Source organism: Erpetoichthys calabaricus, chromosome 2 (genome assembly GCF_900747795.2).
Source record: "Erpetoichthys calabaricus chromosome 2, fErpCal1.3, whole genome shotgun sequence".
Lineage (NCBI taxonomy): Eukaryota > Metazoa > Chordata > Cladistia > Polypteriformes > Polypteridae > Erpetoichthys > Erpetoichthys calabaricus.
The window spans coordinates 213,545,856-213,566,052 of record NC_041395.2 but is presented as its reverse complement, the minus strand read 5'-3'; the positions used below and the strand labels follow the sequence as shown (position 1 = coordinate 213,566,052).

At 39.2% G+C, this 20,197-nt stretch overlaps 2 protein-coding genes across 2 annotated transcripts in view; both read right to left on the bottom strand.

Moving 5' to 3' along the window:
• Nucleotides 1-20,197, bottom strand: part of pex11b (peroxisomal biogenesis factor 11 beta) — a 155,992-nt gene that overhangs the window by 41,443 nt on the left and 94,352 nt on the right. The gene's annotated exons all lie outside the window — the stretch shown is intronic.
• The window catches only part of plin6 (perilipin 6), a 112,923-nt gene that overhangs the window by 39,910 nt on the left and 52,816 nt on the right, over nt 1-20,197 (bottom strand). The gene's annotated exons all lie outside the window — the stretch shown is intronic.

Sequence of the window (20,197 nt, the reverse complement as noted above, 5' to 3'; positions counted from 1 at the left end):
GTGCTGTCTACGTGACGGCTCACAGCAGGACCAGAGAAGGCCAGCTTTAATTGGCACCACTTTAGTGTAATCGATGTCAACATAAATAATTTATCAGAGCAAGACTGCCACATTAGTTGAGTTTAACATGACCTGGTTTGAGAAAGAGCTTAGAAAATCACAGAGCCTCAGTGAGAAGTCGAAAAGATATGTTGACTTATTTCTCTATACTGCAACAGATTAAATGTCATGTCATACAGGACAAGCATGCACAGATCAGCAGCAAAAAAATGCATATAAATATATATTGTATATAGAATATTTATATATATATATATATATATATATATATATATATATATATATATATATATATATATATATATATATATATATATATATATTAATAAAGTATCTATCTATCTATCTATCTATATATATATATATATATATATATATATATATATCCTGCTCAAAAAGAGTAGAGTATAGCATCAAGTCAATGAAATTTGTGGGATATTGATCTGGTCAGTTAAGTAGCAGAGGGGAGTTGTTAATCAGTTTCAGCTGCTTTGGTGTTAATGAAATTAACAACAGGTGCACGAGACGAGACCCAAAACAGGAATGGTTTAACAGGTGGAGGCCACTGACATTTTTCCCTCCTCATCTTTTCTGACTGTTTTTTCCACTAGTTTTGCATTTGGCTACGGTCAGTGTCACTACTGATAGCATGAGGGAATACCTGGACCCTACAGAAGTTGCACAGGTAGTCCAAATTCTCCAGCATGTCACATCAATATGTGACATTGCCAGAAGGTTTGCTGTATCTCTCAGCACAGTCTCAAGGGCATGGAGGTGATTGCAGGAGACAGGCTGTTACTCTAGGAGAGCTGGACAGGGCTGTAGAAGGCCCTTAACCCATCAGCAGGACTGATATCTGCTCTTCTGGGCAAGGAGGAACAGGATGAGCACTGCCAGAGCCCTACAAAATGACCTCCAGCAGGCCACTGGTGTGAATGTCTCTGATCAAACAATCAGAAACAGACTTCATGAGGGTGGTCTGAGGGCCCAACGTTCTCTAGTGGGCCCTGTGCTCACTGCTGTCCGGCACTGTGGAGCTCGATTGGCATTTGCCATAGAATTCCATAATTGGCAGGTCCACCACTGGTGCCCTGTGCTTTACACAGATGAGAGCAGGTTCACCCTGAGCACATGTGACAGACGTGAAAGGGTCTGGAGAAGCCGTGGAGAACGTTATGCTACCTGTAACATCGTTCAGCATAACCGGGTTGTTGGTGGGTCAGTGATGCTCTGTGGAGGCATATTCATGGAGGGACACACAGACCTCTACAGACTAGACAATGGCACTTTGACTGCCATTAGGTATCGGGATGAAATCCTTGGACCCATTGTCAGACCCTATGCTGGTGCAGTGGGACCTGGGTTCCTCTGGTTCATGACAATGCCCGGTCTCATGTGTGCGAGAGTATGCAGGCAGTTCCTGGAGGATGAAAGAATTGATACCATTGACTGGCCCCCCACACTCACCTGTCCTAAATCCAATAGAACACCTCTGGGACATTATGTTTCAGTCAACCCAATGCTGTCAGGTTGCACCTCAGACTGTCCAGGAGTTCAGTGATGCCCTGGTCCAGATTTGAGCAGTATATATGTATACACATATACTGTCTATATATAGATATACTAGGGGGCTTCACCCCCTGCTCGCTTCGCTCGCCAACCCCTGTGTTTGGTTTTCCGGATACACAGTTTTAAGATTTTTTTTTTCTTTGAATTGTTGCTATTTCATTAGTTTCACTTTTATTTCAGAACTTCTGTAAAAACAATATTTGTAATCTTGCCAGTCCCAATATGCTGAATCTTTTTAATGAGGTCAGGATAGGTTTCTCTGTTTGGAATTTCAACACAGACAAAACGATCTACATCATCAGCAGTTCATTTTTTTTTTTACAAAGTAAAAAAGTAAGTAGAGTTCTGCATTGGACTCCTGTCTGTAAAGTCGTGGTATTTTCCTCTCACAGTTCCAAAAGTACATGGGGTTACCAAGGTGATACCCCAGCTTTTGTCTAGTTTTTTGTACAAGGGCTAGACAGAACGTTTTTGACTCCTGGGGTAAATGTAGCTTTTTAAATAAGCAGATAGATAAATATATATACATGAACAAAGTAACCAATAAATGCATGTGTGGTTAACTCCGTTTTTGAAATTCTCAACATTCTTTATTTGTCACATGCATAGTTATACAGGACAACACGCAGTGAAATGCATCCGCTTATCAAAAACTGCAAAGTTAGAAGAATATCAGTTAGATTAACAAAAAGTCATTGATAGAAAGGTAACAGTATAGTAGAACATAATAAATAAGTACAATTATGTGAATAAAGTAGAATTAAGTGTTAAGGTGCAATAGTGTAGTAATTATTGTGCAAAGCCAAAGTTAGAATGGTGCATAGTTAAATGAGGCAGTTTGTTTGTTTGCGCTACTCTGATCTTTACTTTCTTTTTTTATATTTTCTAATTTTCCTACTTTCATATCCTTTAACTTTCTCCACATGTGTATAGCGCCAACTTTTTTTTTTTTTTTTTTTTTTTTTTTTGAGTCTTTCTAATTTCACTGGTTTCATAGTCTCTAACCTGCTCTGCATGTGTTTAGCGTTTTATTACTTTAAGTTTAATTACTTTCCTTATTTTCTGAATTTGCACCTCGATTATTCTTTTTTGGTCTTTTTTCTGTCCAACGCATTTGAGTCTCTTTTCTCCGCGCTGCTTTCTTCTTCGTTTAGATGTCGACATTTAATTTATAACATACCTTATATGCTTTATATGTGCTGAGAGACCTGGATCTGTGTGTGGTCAAATCCTTCACAAGACTGAATATTTTGCTGCCTATTGCCCTATTTTATTTTGCTACCTATTGTCCTATTTGATAAATTGTAAGTAGGGCGTGTCTTTGGTCTCGCTGGTAGACAGAATGACTTCGTCCGTTCATTGGTAATTCCATTAAATGCCATCCGCTTTCCATTGCACTAACGTATTGAGTATCTAAATATGCTTGAACTTCGTCCTGTGCTTGTTCTTTCGATAAAGTTACGCGCACTCTATCGTGTCCTTTATGAATGTACTTGTAGATGTACTTAATACTCATCACTGATGCACAATACTCGACATTAATATGACAGTCGAATCTTTTTAGTAAATGCGGGTTATATGGTACAATCATTGAATTATCGATCATCACAATTTTTTCATCTTTCTTTCCGTGATAAGTGTGTTTTTCGTGACGATTATCTCTTCGGCGATAGTCTGGAAAGCCAGCCTTAGTCATATCTGTTGTTTGAACGAAAGCTTTTGGAAATATTTTTAAACACTTTTTCTTTCGAGTCCCAACATGCTGAATCTTTTAAATGAGGCCCGTGAGACATGTGTTTAATGACTTTGTACCATAATTCAGGATAGCTTTCTCTGTTTGGAACTTCAGCACAGACACAACGGTCGACATCATCAGCAGTTAATAATTTTTTTTGTAAAGTAATCAATAAATGCAATAAATGTGAGGTAAACCCCGTTTTTGAAATTTGATCGTGTAAATGTATGCTCGGATTTTCCCGAATACCGTTTCGAGTTCTTTCAATAAAATTAATACTTTCTGATAAAACAATCTATTTACGAACGTTGGAATATCTTGTGCCAATGTAGCTGGTGACATTTTTTTCAGGAATCTCTGGATTTCTGGCCATTGTGGATTGCACGTCATTGTAATAAATAACTCTGTCCGTTTGCGCTAATGCGATCTTTAGTTTCTTTGTTTTGACACTTTATTTTTTTTCTGTTTTCATATTCTGTATCTTGCTCTGCATGTGTTTCACACCTCAGTTTTTTTTGCGTCTTTTGAATTCCACTGTTTTCATTATCTCTCACCTGATATGTGTGTTTTTTGCCCCCTTGTTTTTTAACATGTTTATGACGTTTTACTTTCTTTTGTACCCATTTTTTTCTCTCCATTGCTTTTGGGTCTCTTTTCTCCGCGCTTTTCTTTCTTCTTCGTTTAATCATCGACGTTTCATTTCTACCGTATTGACCTTATACACTTTATATGCCCTGAGAGCCCTGGAGCTGTGTGTGCTGCATGACTGCCTTTACACTACTGATTTGTTTTTTTTTATATTGCTTGTAAGTAGAGTGTGTCTTGCAAGACTCTCGTTCTATGTTCCCGTGAGATGCACCGTGGCAGGTCTCTTTCGTCTCGCGGGTCTTTAAATTATCTTCCGAGAGGATCACGTATCATAGACTATCAGGACAGGGGACAGGTTTTCTTTTTATAATAGAGAGATATATATTATATATACTGTATACAGATAGTTACAAATGAAATCTATCTATCTATTAGAATTGCAACAGAGAAAAAGATACATTTCTCTAACTATGTGATGATAGTGATGACAGTAAGTAAATAACTTGTCAGTGCTACAGTGTAATTATTTTATTAAATTAATTTAGCTACTGCTTCATCTTTGAGGGCCAGTGTGATAAAAACAATAAGGAATTACAATACTTTGTATGTCTGTGCCTATTTGAAAGGTATTCCTATTCCATTTTGGATTGAGTTTGCTTTTCATCTCTGTGTCTGCCTGCGCTTTAGTTGAACACCCTAAAGACATGCATGTTAGGTTAACTGACATTAATTGTGCATTTATGGACCTCTTCTGGAGTTGGTCCGTGTCTTGTGCCCAGTGCTGCCAGCATAGTCTTCAGACCCTGTGCCCCTTCACTAGATTCAGAATGTGAGATAACGTCTTTACCTTCAGGCTGCCACCTAGACAAGGTATAGGTGATTACTATTGCATAAACAGAAGACTGTAATGTTACATAGCAAAGTCTGGACATGTCACAGTAGGCAGACCATTAATCCAAATTGAAGAGGGTTGTAGTGCCCCAGATTAGAAAGTCAACGTTATTAGGCAAAATTACATTTTTTTCCTTGGAGAATAATATGTATTTCTGTTTTCTTATCTCTTTCGGTAAAGCATTCTAACCCCCAAACTTCCATGTCGTTAGAGGTTAATTCTAATGTATAACTGGAATACTTTCTTAATTAGGCTTTTTGCTTCTCTGCTGCAACACAGTAGGTGGTTTTAAACAGGAGACATTCAGTCCGGCATCCTATTAGTCCTAAGTGTCTGCAGTATTTAATTCCTGCTACAGTCTCTTTAATGAGCTACTCTTGTGTGGTTTTGATTGAATTGCTTACATAGCTAGGCTTATAATATTTTAATGCATATGTAAATATTTGTGAGTTTTTACATTTTGACTTTACTTTGTAATGGTATGTTAGTAGTGTTGTCTGTATTAGAGCAGAGCCATATACTGCCAATCCTGTCACTAACCCCCAAGTTTTAATTCTAAGTTGGAGGACCTGCTTGCAGGGCTGGATGCAGATTAATGTCATACCCAGGACAAAGCAATTGTAGGTTAAGGCCCAACAGAGTAGAGTCACTTCTGGCATTTACGGGATTCGAATTGGCAACCTCAGAGACACCACTCCACCCATATGGCATCTCGACAGATCTCTTTTAAATCTCCATTACTGATTCATTGACTCAATTTTAAACTCAAACAGATTTGAGGAGAAAGAGGTGAAGTCACAATAAATTGGAAAGGATATGCAGAGTACACACACTAAAACTGCACACTGTACATATGGTAGCAGTGCTAACTACTGTGCCATCAGATGTTTGCTGGTCAGCACAAAACCAGAAAACAATTGAAAAAAATACCTGTTCTTTCTGCACTAGTATTCTGCCCTTCTTTGACAAAGGAGCGTCATGCTGCTGGCTTCTTTTTAATGAAATGGAAGGAGCAGACATAGTCTTCTTTGGGAATTTTTTTTAAATTTAGCACGATCTTCCTCAGCAGAGGGTGATAATCATGAGTCATAACATCTTGTAAACAAATACATTCCTTATATTGATCTCCTTTCTTTCTTTCTTTTTTTAATTACAGCAATTACCATTAAGGGAGCAAATTGTTCTAAACTTTTTCGTGGCATGCACTACATGGCCTCAACTGGAAAAAGATCAAACTGGAAGTACATACAGTATGCATAATTAAAAACAACAACAACAACAATAACAACAATGAATGGTCCTCATTTTAATCTGGATGACGATGTTCAAGCCTTATCCTCCTCATCCCTCAACTGGAAAGTTTAGGTTGGATTTGTGCATGCCCTGCCATGGGTATAGAGAACACTGCAGGGCCAATTGGTCCAGCCTCTTGGCCAGAAACAGGCTTGCAACACTCGGCACAAAAACATTTTCACATGCTACATACTAATATTTTTCAAGATAAGTAATATACATTGGGCATATGATAGAAAATTGGAGAAAAATTGCTTAAGACGACAGAGCTGTCATAAACATTTAATAATGAGTTGAATTACTGAAGGCAACTTATCATTTATTTTATACAACATCTGGTGGGGCTATGCTCTACTGGCCCTTGATGCAGAAACACCGTTATTTGGATATTAACTATATAAAAAGTTACAAAGATTTACTATTAGTGATCCAGTGGTGCATTAATTAAGTTTTGTTATCATATGAAGCAAAAATGAAGCTTTTTGTTCTAAATGTGCCTATTATAATTTGAGTATAGTGTTATGATTATATCTGTTTTGTAGATTTGTTTTTTATTCTGAATTTTGTAATTTTCCTCCATTCCCTTGTTTGTTCTTTGTGTACATTCATTGTTATAAAATTAGAATTTTGTTTTCTTTCTGACCGCTACATTGTATTCTATTCTCTAAGTAGCTTTTCCCATTGCCAGGGGATGTGTCCCCTGGGGTCATGCCCTTCAAGTAATTCCAACGGCAATGAGGTTAAAAGCTCAACATATTCACTGTGTTCTCATCCAAGTTGTGGATAACAAACCATGATTTGTGCCTTACTACAGAAGCTTTGTTTTTTTTGCTGTGTTCAAAGACTGATTTTTTGATTCTCATTTTAGTTTTAATGCTTCAGTTTTTCTACATCTCCTGGTACTAACAGTTTTTTCTGTCTTTCATCTTTTGTCCTGGCTGCCCTTTAAAAACAAATCAACTTGCTAACATGACAGCTGTAATGTTTGCAGTGGTGTTCTGGTCTTTTTCCCCCTATTGTGCAATTAGTGTCGTCATGTATAAGCTGAAAGAACCCTATACAGTATACTGTATTTCCCCTGATTGTCTCAATTGTTGGGTGCATTCAGAACTAAGGAGGGGAAGCCCACAACAGAGACAAACCTGAGCACAAGTTACAGCAGAATGATGTGAAGGAAGTGTGGAAAGGAATAAGACCACTGGCTACAAGGTGGCTGTAAAACATCCAGAGGAACAAGAACAGAGCTATTGACATGAACTAGTTCATCAACAGGTTTGACTCATTACTGTCAGTCCAGCCCTCCCTAATACTTCTAGCCTCTCCGAGTAAACTGAGGAGGTTTCATAATCCAATCTACCACCTCTAACTTCCACAACATGGTCTCCAGTCCCTTTCCACTTTCTGGACTGTCTGTCTCAGATGATCAAGTGAGGAGTGGGCTAGAAGAATTCCACATGAAAAAAGCTGCAGGGTCATATGGAATCAGCCCCAGGGTGCTCAAAACGTGTGCCAATCAGCTCTCTGGAGTTCTTCAGCTCCTGTTTTCCCTTTCCCTGAGTTTGCAGAAAGTTCTCCAGATGTGGAAAACATCCTGTGTGTGTCCCAGTGACAAAGAAAGGGCATTCCAGGACTTTCAGACCAGTTAGTTGTTCTTACTGTATACATCATTAAGACCTTTGAGAGTCCTGTCCTGAAACAGCTCCAACTACTGGTTTCAGAGCATCTTGATCCTCTGCAGTTTGCAGACACATATAGGTGAGGTGGATGCTCTGAACTACATGGTACACAGAAAGCCTACTACCATTTGGACAAAGCCGGTACCACAGTCAGGAATATATTCTTTGATTTTTTTCAGTGCCTTTCAACACCATTCTGATGCATTGACTGGGGAAAAAGCACAAGGCTACAAATTTTGATGCCTCCACTTTTACCTGGATAATGGACTATATGACCAAAAGACAGCAGTTTGTGAGACTCAAGGATTGTGTGTCAGAAATGGGGTTGTATAATACTGGAGCACCACAGGGAACTGTCCTGACTTCCTTCCTGTGCTTGCCACCTACAGAAAATGTTTAATAACTCCTCCATCATACGCTGCATTAATAATGGAGACAAGTCAGAGTACAGGGGGCTTGTGGAAGACTTTGTCTTGTGGTGCAGGAAGAACCACTTGGAACTCAACATCAGTAAGACAAAAGAGCTGGTGATGGACATTTGGCATGCCAAGGAGCTTCTGAGACCTGTCAACATCCAGGGGGAGGACGTGGAAGTGGGGCAGAGCTACAAACACCTGGGGGTTCACATAAACAATAAACTTGACTGGTCTAACAACACAGTGGAGCTGTACAAGAAGGGTCCGAGCAGATTGTACCTTTTAAGGACACTCCAGTCTTTTGATGTGTGTAGCAAGCTGCTGGAAATGTTCTATCAGTCCATAGTAGCCAGTATGTTGTTCTTTGCTGCCATCTCCTGAGAAATCAGCTTGATTTCAAAAGATGCACAATGCCAGAACAAACTTATCAGGAAAGCCGATTCCATCACAAGGCTAATTCTGGGCACACTGGAAGCTGTCATTGAAAAGGACGATGGCAAAATTGGATGGCATCATGAAAAATCCCCCCTATTTTCTCCAGGAGTCGCTCTCTTGGAACACTTTTATCCACTGGCTTATTCCACCACAGTGTGCTAAGAAGCTTCTCTGGGGGTCTTTTCTGCCTGCTACTATCAGGCAATTCAATGCATCCTCTCAATGACCCAAACTGAATACTTATACTCCAAGTTCATTATGCAATTTCTGCACAATATGCATTTATTATTAATCAATTTTATTATTTGTTATGTCAGTGGGTATATTTGTTTTCTTATAATATTTTTACTGCTGTATGCATCTAAATTTCCTTTTTGGATTAATAAACTTTATCTAATCAAATATAATCTAATCTTAAGGTAGTAAAGGGAAGCTACCCATCCATCCATTTTTTCAACCCACTTTTTTCCATTATAGTGTTGCAAAGTTTTAGGTAGAAGACAGAAAGTGGTATTATAGAATGCAATTCCATGTCTTACAAAGGCATTAAATGTTTATTCATTTAGTTTTCCATTTTGCAGCTGTATACTGATACAGTTCATCCTTAACTCCGTATAGGCACATGCTCTTGCCGCTGCCAATTTAGAGATGTCAAACAGAGATGTGGAATACCTGGTGAAAATGTTCCAGCAACACATTGGTCAATGGAGATATAAGGCAACAGACTGAAGAATGTGTTTAGTTGTAATACAGGAGAATAATCAGTGATTGCTGAGGAGAATACTTTTGCAGTATATGTAGTAAACACTAAAAACATTTTGATATAATGTAAATGATTACACTACAAAACAAACAGTACCTTCTGTTCCAAGCGGCCTCGCCCTTCTACAGAAGTAGGCCTATCAGATGTCAGTATAATAAGCTGTTGGTAGCCAATAAGTAGCCCCCCCCCCTTATGCTTCTATTTTTATAGTGCTTCAGCTGTCACTGTGAACCCAAAACAGAACCTCTGATTGTGTGCTCTGCCCAGTAACAAATCATGTCCTGAACATCTCTAGATAAGCAGTATTTTTCAAATCGATGCCCATAATTAATTCACATTATTAAATATAATGGGATCAGAGCACTGTTATCTTCAGCTTGGTGGTAACAGATTGAAATCTTTCCTGTAAATGCAATGAGAAAGCAAATGTCTGCATATGAGCCTTAATCGACTATCTGGAAATGAAAAATCTAATTTATCTTTACTTACAGTAACTGAAAAAAAGATGCAACGTCTAGTTATGTCAACAGCATTTGATTCGATGAAAACAACACAAATCATCCCATAACCCCCTATTCTTCCCACAGACAGCATTTGACGGTTAGAGACTTTAAGCTACGAGGCTCACTATGTTTCTTTTTAACACATCTGATAAGGCACAGTCACCCTCACAGACAACACTAGAGTTTGTATGATAGAGCTTTATCAAAAAGTAACTTTGAAAAAGTTCAAAATATGAACTCAATTCACATTTTTAAATACTGAAGAGAATCAAATAACAAAGGAACACTTTAAAGGAGTAATTGGTTTAAAGAGCTAACCTCTTTAGTCCCACACTAGATTCATCTCCATAGGGAACAAATGAACTTCACTGAACCACATCCTCTCAGGATCCAGGGGTCTATAGACAGATTCAGAATACCAATCTCCCCCAAGACTCTTACACAAGACTTTTGGTTTTATTTTTGAAAACTGCTGGAAAATACTTCAAATGACTTAGAAGGGCATACTGATTTGCTGTCAAATCTAACAATAATAGTGAGTCACAGCTGTTGAACTCTGCAATTGAAAATCAGTATAAAAAGAAAGTGCTCGTGTTCATAAGAAGCAAGCCATGTGATTCTGAACTATTTTTAACAAAGGTAATAAGGACTCCAATTCAAAAACTGCAGTAGCTATGGTAAAGTTGTCAGAAATCTGAAGATTATCACATGCAGTTTTGTAAGACAAAGGAGCCTGACCAGTCTGTCATATAATTTCCATTTGAATCTCACTGTCTTCACTCTATTATGAGGGGGGTCTTATGGCAGCTCTCCACGCAAAATTATCTCCAAAAAAACATAATCGGAAATAGAAAAAAAAAAGTGTCTTTCTTATACAAATACTCACAAGAGAGATGTAGATAGATAGATAGATAGATAGATAGATAGATAGATAGATAGATAGATAGATAGATAGATAGATAGATAGATAGATAGATAGATAGATAGATAGATAGATAGATAGATAGATAGATAGATAGATAGATAGATAGATAGATAGATAGATAGATAGATACTTTATTAATCCCGATGGGAAATTCACACAGGGAGAACACAGAAACAGAATGTAATTGACTAAAAGAAGAACACTTGGGGCCATCTTAAAACAGAATTTGAGCCCCTACTTATATTGAGGGCTGGCTCTCCCAGCTACCTACTTACAAAGTACACAAAAGTACTCCCTTCTCCTTCTCCCTCTCTTTCAACTTTGACTTCTTCTTCTCCTCCAGTTGACAGTTTAACATTTGCTTGAAACCTCTTAACTCAGCTTACCTTTGGATATGATAAGGGTTTAAACTCCATTTCCAGATAAGCCCTGCAGTCACTTCTAGTAGTGTCTTTAAACTGCCTGTAAATTTGAATGACAATGCTCTTCTGCCTATTTTCAACAGACGCATCCTTGAATGGGCAATCTGACCCATATTTTCCTGGATAGTAGGTCTGTAAGTCCCTAATGCCGGTCATATGGATGTATGGCCTTTTGGTTGCCCTTCCAGGGCCTCATACTCACAATAAAAACATAAGAAATGTGACAGTCCATCAAGCCTGTTTGATTATCTAATACCTAAGCTGTCTTAATATCCCATCCAGATTCCTCTTAAAGGTTGTCAAGTCATTTGCTTCAACTACACGTCTTGGTAGTTTGTCCCAGAGTCCCACAACTCTTTGCGTAAAGAAGTTCTTTCTGGCTCAAGTTTTAAACTAATTTCCACTGATGTTCTCGAGTATGTGATTCACTCTTTAGCTGAAAGAATGTTACTGGATCTACTTTACCAATCTCTTGCCCTTAGTGAATCAGGCTACCGGTTAAATCTCCTGTACTTTAGTGTTCTGCCACACTTCCACACAAATTGTATTTCCCTCACATTTGAGGTGGCACCCCTGCCATTGAACATCTGGAGCATCAACCATTTCTACAGGGCAGGGATCCTCACATTTAGTCCTGGAGGGCCACAATGGCTGCAGGTTTTGGTTCCAACCATTTCTTAATTTGAAGCCAGTTGTCCCTTCTGAAACAATTATTGCTCAAGCAACTTTTTGTGTTTCATTTTAGGGAACTCATATGTTAAGATTTCCATCTTTTAATTGGCTATTTTCATCTTAAACAGCCACATACTCTGTTTTGAATTGCTTCTCATTTTCTCAACGAACTGCCAAATAACAACGAGATGCAAAGGACTAAACGGCCAACAGGTTAGACTTGGTCCCATTTAAACTATGTGTGTTGATCATGATCATTCTGTTTTAATAAAGTATTATTTAAAACTATTAATAAAATTTTTAGAAAAGAACAAAATTTACATGTAAATAGTATTCAAAATTACTAAACCTAAATTAAAACCCCAAACACTAATTCAAAATAATTCCAAAATTTAAACTCTCAAGTCCTGAAATCCAATATGCAGAACTAAACTCACAGAACAAAAACAGAGACATTAAAACAAAATCTCAATTCAAAAAGAAATATGATCCTTTAGTTTTGTGAGATAGACACCTAAAGGAATAGGAAGGCATATGAAACATGGAATCAATTGCTTTTAAAACTGCTTTATCAAAGCTCCGGAGGTCTACTTTCCCTGTACTCTGTACACACTACAATTACTACATGTTACACATGCTGCATATGCATATCAGAGGGTCGCCTTCTGGTCTCATCCGAGGTAAGTAATGCCACCCCAGGAAGAGAGAAGGGTATCACCTCTCTCTAGTCCCTCAGGTCATGGAAGACAACAAATGAGGGCAACTGATTCCACCCCTTCCAGTTAAAGGATTATAAATTCAAGGCACTCTTAAAAGGTTGTGTCACTTTTAGTCGTTGACCGAGCACTATTTCTGTTAATGCTGACACCATTATTAAATGGGGTGACTTGGATGGCACCCCAACATTTATTTTGGATCTTGTGTTATACCTCACTCGACTACACACCATATAAGCTTGTTGACCTGTAAATTGGAAAGGAGGAAAGAAAATAAGTGAAATGGCTAAGAATATTTAATCTGCTCCAGTTCATGAATCATTTGGATGATACCCTCAGAAAGGAAAAAATCTACAACAAAGTGAATAACCAGATGTGATGGTATAAAAGCACCTGCCAAAGTATCAGTAAGAATTAGCTTCTAATTAAGCAATTGGGTTGGAACAAAAACCTTTCGTCACTGTGGCCCTTAAACTTCAAGACCCTAGCCACAGAACATACAACCCACTAAAGGTCCCTATATTCCCACATTACCATGAATAGGACCTCAACTATTGCCATAAGTTTAGAAACATGGGAGGGATCAATTCCACAATGCATTCTATAAAGAATATGAAAGGCTAGATATTAGGTATTGTTATACTTATTTACGGGGGTTACAAAATATGAGGAAAAGCATTTGATTTCTTTATTAATGACATTGACCTTCAAAATAATTTGAGAATTAGAATCTTATTTATTATAATATTAATTTGGAAAAACATAGTTTAAGCATCTGGTTCTGCAGTCAGTCAAACCCATCTTTGCTGTCGTGGTTTTTAACACCACATGCGTTTTCTTTTTTGTGTCCTTGTTGCTGCTAAAATGTCTTAGCAACTCACTGGCAAATTGCATGCATATAAATATTTTTTCTCTTTTCAGTTTTTCAAATGCTTGTCATGACAATGAGAAACTTATCTTTTTTAAATTTGTCATATTGAAAAACATGGAAAGTACTTAAGTTATAAGTAAAGAAGAAGGGTTATGAAATTTCGTAGACAGAGCAGTGGAGTATTTAAAATTAACTTTCTGTTTCTTTTCTAGTTACTCTAGTTTTGTTATGGAGGGCTGCAGTGGCTGCAGGTTTTTGTCCCAACCCAAGCTAGGATAAATACAACATTTCTATAAATACAAAGGAGAAGGGAGAGTGATTATGCTAGAATTTAGATCATGAAATTGTTATGATTTGGCCAAAGGCACACAAGTGCAAGATGGCTAAAGACAATGGAAAAATGGCCGAAAAATGAATCCAAAAACAATTGGAAAGACCAAAAATTATAGTCAAAAGGACAGGCTAAGGTCAAAATACCACAAGGCAGGTAAAACTAGCTATTATCAAAAACAAACAAACTAGAAACCAAAGGGAAATCCTCAATTAATGAAACCACTAGGCAAAGAGATTGTTTTTTGAATGACTTTAAAAAACCTAGGACCTATGGGTATGTGTGCCACCATCTTTTATAGGGGAGGGCAATGACATTAGAGGTGATCAGTAAACAGGATCATTTCTACAAATGAGAGTGTGACACCTGTAACTGGTGCTACAAACTGGTGGCACTCAAACAAGAAATTCCTCTCAAAATGGCGGTGTCACCTTCATATCATTACCAAATACTTTAAAATAACAAAAATGTGCATTTCAATACTAATATTACGATGGTATGCCAGCTCTAGATGCAGGATGTCATAAAAAACTGTACACTGTGTAATGTGCCTGCATGTTACAGGATCTCTTTAGGGGTGCTGTCGAGGTATGTAATAGTACGCAGTAACAAAAGTGGGATACTTTGTCTAACATTGTCTTCTACTTCTATGAGGGCACCTGACTCCAGCCCATCTGGTACCCCATCCTTAAGAACCCCAGCTTCCTGGAAGGAGGTGTCATTTTGCAAGGAGCAAAAAGAGCACCTAATCAAAGTGACCCCTATGGCTAAGAAACCTACTTTTCTGTTGTTAAATTTTCAGCCAAAGTTAAAGGTAACAATGCTAAAATGGGAGCTTCTTTGGTTTATTTTTCTTTTGCATTAAATGGGAAAACCCAGTTGGCACACCAAATTTTCTTCCGGCAGTCTGTTGTTTTTGCTTCGAGCCACAACTGATTTAATTATTTTAAACTGCAATATGTGTTGCCACTTGAAATGAAATCTAGCTACTTTTCCAGTTATACGTTTCAATGCTTTTAACAATACAAGTATTTGTAATTAGACAGTTTAATAAAAACATTTTAGTTTTTTTAATGAATATTTCAATTGCATACTTTAATATTTCATATTCTCCTAAACTGCAAACACCCTGATCAGACTTTCACTACATGCAAGTTAATAGATTAACCAAGTTACCCAGCATTGCATGGGTGAGAAAGTGGAAAGGTGAAATGATACACTTTACAAATGACATATTACCAGACTTTATTTCCCTCAGACTTCTTGCATATAGTATATAACTATTGTTAGGATTGGAAAGTGCCAATATGGCCCATCCTGGGTGGCTTGAATAAGGAAATTCTTCATTTAAAATAAAAATCTTAAATGTAATCAGCAAGATATGAACCTGAATATCTTCTTTGAAACATAGCTACATGTCACAGTGCCTGCATAGAATTGTTTCTCTGTCGATAGTTCACAGTAGCTAAGTTTCCATCCAGTTTTTTGCGACGTTTTGTTATCGACAAACAGAATATACCTAAAAAAAATGTGCGAAATTTGCTGTCTCCAGCCTGTTTCCATCCAACTGGCTTTTTATCAATAAAATGGTGTGCGTGATGACGTCATCCCCCCCAAAACGAACTGTCGCATAAGTTTTGTTGTATCGCGAAAAAAATCTGCCCTTGAGCCGTTTCCATACATAATTTTGTGTATGTCGCAGATTATCTACCTTTTGTTTTCCACATTACACCCCCCCCCCCCCCCCCCCCCCCACTAAACAAAGAAACAAAGAAATGGAGAGATTATTCAGACAGTTTTTTGAAATTTGTCAGCTTACTGTTATTTCAGTTTCACAAATAATTGGAATTGTACATAATATCCGAAGACGACAGCAGAATGAAGCAGTTGCTTGTCTGATAGCCCTAGAGCTCGAAGAAAGTACCCCAGTGCGACGAAACTCACGGGTATGGGAGAGACGACGGAATAAGACCTTCTGGGAGGAGGTGGTGGAGAGACACTTCACAGAAAATCTCTGGCTGCAACATTTTAGAATGACACGGCCGACGTTTGAGATGTTGTGTGGATTCATCAGTCCTGATGTTGCGCCCATCACAGGTTGCCACCGACCACCGGTTCCAACCCAAAAGCGGATTGCCATCGCCCTTTACAAGCTGGCAACCTGCGCCGAGTATAGAGTAGTTGGAGAAACTTTTGGGGTTAGTAAAACTACCGTCCATCGATGTGTATATGCTGTGTGCACCGCTATTAAAAAAAAATTAATGCAGCGTTATATCAGACTTCCGACTGCTGAGGCCAATGAAATTGCATACCGCAATTCCTTGGTGCATCTTGTGCCACAGATTTACAGTGCGCTGGATGGCACGCATGTGTCTATTCTTCCCCCGACGGAAGGCTACCGCGATTACATTAATCGCAAAGGGTGGCCATCTATTGTTCTCCAGGCCCTTGTTGATGACAGGTGCATGATAAGAGACATTTGCGTTGGCACTCCTGGAAGTGCCCATGATGCAGCTGTGTTTGCAGCATCGGATCTGTACAGGTGAGCCTACCTTTCAACATCCCTTCACAGTGCGATAACAACTGAATTAACCTGCTTCCCTTAAGGTTTTTAATTAAAACTGAAATTTGAATTAATACAAAATAACGACGTTTAATCAAAAAAAAACCTCTTTTCATCAGACCATGCGAACCGCTCCGCCATTCTCGTTTTGATTGCCCGTGATGAAAATGTGACACATTTATTTGCGTTAAAGCCCTTTTTTCCGACAAAAAGTGTTTCCAATGTAGTTTTTGCGACATCTGAAGTATCGATATGGAATTTATGCGCTAAAGTTAAACGGAAAAATATTATGTCGACATGTACAACATTTTATCGATAATTAGCATTTCCATCAGCTATATCGGTAAAAAAATTTGAAGCGCTAAATATTTTTTCGCAAAAACTCCTTGGATGGAAACCTGGCTAGTGTAGTATTTCTCACCATTCACTCTAACCCAGAGCTGCACCCGCCACTAATTAAAAGTTATATGTCTAAAAAAAAGGAGTACCAGTTTGCTAAATTTCAAATCTGTGTCTTGAGAAACTAAGCTGTGCATAAAGAACAAACAAACCAACTAATAGTAATGAAAAATCAAAAAAGAACTCCTTAATATCTTTTTGGTTTCTCCTAGAAAACAATACGATCAGAAAGAAATAAAATGGAGACATGCAATTTTGTCTCATGCTTTTCAGATTTCTCTTCTGAGACAAAATACTTCAATATTCTCACAAGTGTCTCCTACTGAGTTTCAGCAGAGATCTTAGCAGACTCACACAGTGGGCTCAAATTTCCAAGTGGTGTCCTGACATTTTTTTCTTTTTACAATTTAAAGTATTTGCATTGTGTGCTCAATAATATCTGGGGAAATGTATGAGTAGTTATTTATGGTAATAAAACACTTTTCTACAATTACAAAACTGTAGTTTTTGCTCCTGAATAATACAGTACTATTAGCAGCTCTAACGTATATTTGCTATGCTCCAATTAGATCATTCTCATTCTAGAAAAGGCCAGCAATGTGTCATAGAGGTTAAGACTTTGGACTTCAAATCCTGAGGATGTGGATTCTGATCCCACTACTCACACCATTGTGTGCCCATGAGAAAGTTACTTCATCTGTCTGTGCTCCAATTAGAAAAACAAAAGAAATGTTACTAATTGTGTCTATAAAACATTGTAAGTCACCTCGGATAAAGGCATCAGTTTAAAATCTATTAAAAATATGAAGTCTTGGAAAAGACTAAAACAAGACTAGAAAGAGATCTCACAAAATATAACATGCTTTTGAAACCAAATTCTCAAGTTTGACTCCTTTTAACTCAATTGTATCTCAAATCTCCTTTTATTCTGAAGCTATTTCTCCTAAGAAATTTTATCAAAAACATCTGTAACAAAGTTGATTCTTAAATGAAACATACAGTAAATGAGTATCTCTTTTTAGTCTCATGAGTCATCAAAAAAATTCCCGACAAACTGATAAAATATTGCCTCACCAATGGTTTATAAACTTCTACAACACCGACAATATCATTAAGATGAATTAATACTTCCTGCGGTGGGTTGGCACCCTGCCCAGGATTGGTTCTCTGCCTTGTGCCCTGTGTTGGCTGGGATTGGCTCCAGCAGACCCCCGTGACCCTGTGTTCGGATTCAGCGGGTTGGAAAATGGATGGATGGATGGATGAATTAATACTAGTTAGGCAAAACAGATGTGCTGACTTTTCTCTTTCTTTTGAATACTACTGTTCTAAATTCACTAAAAACTATATTTCTACAGAGCTAGAAATAATAATGTAATAAATGCAGAAACACATATTACTTGTATTACAATAAGATTAGCAATACAAAAAATTCACTTATACAATTTAAACAACACAAGTAGAGGAATGTGTGTGCTGGACCAGAAAATTTTGGGTCAAAGATTCAAAGTATCGATAATATCAGAAAACTCAAAACAATTTTGATCATAATTATCCATATACCCTAATATGCAGGGATTGACAATCTGAAAGTGCTGCAGGTCAGTTATCCTAAAAAATCCTTCAGGTCAAGTGAAGGGGCTTCTGCTTGTACATTTTTCTATCACAGTTTAAATGATTTATATGTGAGTCTGTATATATTCCTAACAAAGACCCTAAGCTACTGTTTAAGAACCAGTACAAAGGGTTGGTCCCATGTTCATGCACTGTAGGCAACTGCCTATATCTTCTTTGCCATAGTGCCAGACTTTCTGATAATATGTGTGTACTGCACAAAATTTCCACAACCTTCCTTCCATCCATCCATCCATTGTCTCCCGCTTATCCGAGGTCAGGTCGCGGGGGCAGCAGCTTGAGCAGAGATGCCCAGACTTCCCTCTCCCCGGCCACTTCTTCTAGCTCTTCCGGGAGAATCCCAAGGCGTTCCCAGGCCAGTCGAGAGACATAGTCCCTCCAGCGTGTCCTGGGTCTTCCCCGGGGCCTCCTCCCGGTTGGACGTGCCTGGAACACCTCACCAGGGAGGCGTCCAGGAGGCATCCTGATCAGATGCCCGAGCCACCTCATCTGACTCCTCTCGATGCGGAGGAGCAGCGGCTCTACTCTGAGCCCCTCCCGGATGACTGAGCTTCTCACCCTATCTTTAAGGGAAAGCCCAGACACCCTGCGGAGGAAACTCATTTCAGCCGCTTGTATTCGCGATCTCGTTCTTTCGGTCACTACCCATAGCTCATGACCATAGGTGAGGGTAGGAACATAGATCGACTGGTAAATTGAGAGCTTCGCCTTGCGGCTCAGCTCCTTTTTCACCACGACAGACCGATGCAACGCCCGCATTACTGCGGATGCCGCACCGATCCGCCTGTCGATCTCACGCTCCATTCTTCCCTCACTCGTGAACAAGACCCCGAGATACTTGAACTCCTCCACTTGGGGCAGGATCTCGCTACCAACCCTGAGAGGGCACTCCACCCTTTTCCGGTTGAGGACCATGGTCTCGGATTTGGAGGTGCTGATTCTCATCCCAGCCGCTTCACACTCGGCTGCGAACCGATCCAGAGAGAGCTGAAGATCACGGCCTGATGAAGCAAACAGGACAACATCATCTGCAAAAAGCAGTGACCCAATCCTGAGCCCACCAAACCGGACCCCCTCAACACCCTGGCTGCGCCTAGAAATTCTGTCCATAAAAGTTATGAACAGAATCGGTGACAAAGGGCAGCCCTGGCGGAGTCCAACTCTCACTGGAAACGGGTTCGACTTACTGCCGGCAATGCGGACCAAGCTCTGGCACTGATCGTACAGGGACTGAACAGCCCTTATCAGGGGGGCCGGTACCCCATACTCTCGGAGTACCCCCCACAGGATTCCCCGAGGGACACGGTCGAATGCCTTTTCTAAGTCCACAAAACACATGTAGACTGGTTGGGCAAACTCCCATGCACCCTCCAGGACCCTGCTAAGGGTATAGAGCTGGTCCACTGTTCCGCGACCAGGACAAAAACCACACTGTTCCTCCTTAATCCGAGGCTCGACTATCCGACGGACCCTCCTCTCCAGGACCCCTGAATAGACTTTTCCAGGGAGGCCGAGGAGTGTGATCCCTCTGTAATTGGAACACACCCTCTGATCCCCCTTCTTAAAGAGGGGGACCACCACCCCAGTCTGCCAATCCAGAGGCACTGTCCCTGATGTCCATGCGATGTTGCAGAGGCGTGTCAGCCAAGACAGTCCTACAACATCCAGAGCCTTGAGGAACTCCGGGCGTATCTCATCCACCCCCGGGGCCCTGCCACCAAGGAGTTTTTTGA